The 1,226-nt window shown below is 54.5% G+C and overlaps 1 protein-coding gene across 1 annotated transcript in view; it reads right to left on the bottom strand.

Annotated features, from left to right (window-relative positions):
- LOC113209382 (centrosomin) overlaps positions 1–1,226 on the bottom strand; it is a 32,754-nt gene that overhangs the window by 16,101 nt on the left and 15,427 nt on the right. The window lies entirely within an intron of this gene.

Here is a 1,226-nt window from a genome sequence, read left to right on the forward strand (position 1 = left end):
CCCCCCCCTCCCGTGGTGCAATTTTCCCTTTACGTCTTTATTTTCAAGTCCACCTGAAGTTCCTATTACATAACCGCATAAACTTGATTCGGTGGCAGTGTGCGAAACAAAGGATCCACAAAAAATTACGTAATTTGAGTACGACCCCCGACGACACGAGGGCGCGCCAACAGGCCAGGCCGGGCCAGGCTCAAGTAAAAGCCGATAAAAACTCACCCCGCCCCCGCCGCATCTGGAGGCGAGACAGACAGAGCACACAGCACCTCCCGAGTGCAAAGGGTGATCTGATATCCTAACCCCCCCCCCCCTCCCCCTATACTCCCCTCGCGTCCTACAACAATTCGCAGGGCGGCACGTTTAGCTGCCGTTTTTATCTCACAGCTGATTTCCTCTCACGCAACTGGGTCAAAATAATCAAGGGGAAAAACAACCCAAAGTTTTGCGAGATGCAGTAGTACGTTTTCAGCTCTGCAAGGTCCGGCAAGGTCCGTAAAAAGCGTTTGCAACGTCATGGCTTTATTAGTTTACTCCCATATCACACTTCTGTCAGATTAACGCAGCAGTCAACCTGATCTTTATAATTATAACAGCTTCGACAAAGCTTTCTGTATTATCAAACCGATCAAACCCTTAAAGTGGAGTTGCTGCTGAGACCACTCATCAGTGTACTACGATCCCACCTGACATTTGGGCACACTTTACGCTTTCCTACAAGAGACCGTGTATGAATTACAATCAAAGCTGGCAAGGCGGGAGCGAAGCGCCGCAACGCCGACATACGACGTGTCAAAACGTCACGCGGACATCAGACCGGCGGCGGCCACCGGCAAAAAGCAGCGCAGCGTGCCGAGAGCCCAACAAACCGCTTCTGTGACCCGCATTCCCATAACGCACGGCGCCGTTCAAACATTCCCGCGGACACCGCGGCGCGAACACCGTCCGCCACTTCACGCACTCACGACCCCTCATAGCGGCCTCCCTCATCTCCTTCCGCACGAATTCCTCAAAATCGCACCACGAAGCTCCGCCGCCACCGCCGCTAAAATTTCGCGATTCAAAACAAGTCCACTGCCCGTGACGACACACACACACACAGACACGCATGTGCTCGGCAATTCGTCTCCGTCGCGACGAGGCAATTGAACCCCCCAGAATGAAGGGGGAGGGGGAAGGGGGTGAGGACAGTCCTGGCGGAGAGCCGAGGAACGCCGCACCCCCCGTGCCTC

Source organism: Frankliniella occidentalis, unplaced genomic scaffold, assembly GCF_000697945.3.
Source record: "Frankliniella occidentalis isolate FOCC.00 unplaced genomic scaffold, Focc_3.1 Scaffold295, whole genome shotgun sequence".
NCBI lineage: Eukaryota > Metazoa > Arthropoda > Insecta > Thysanoptera > Thripidae > Frankliniella > Frankliniella occidentalis.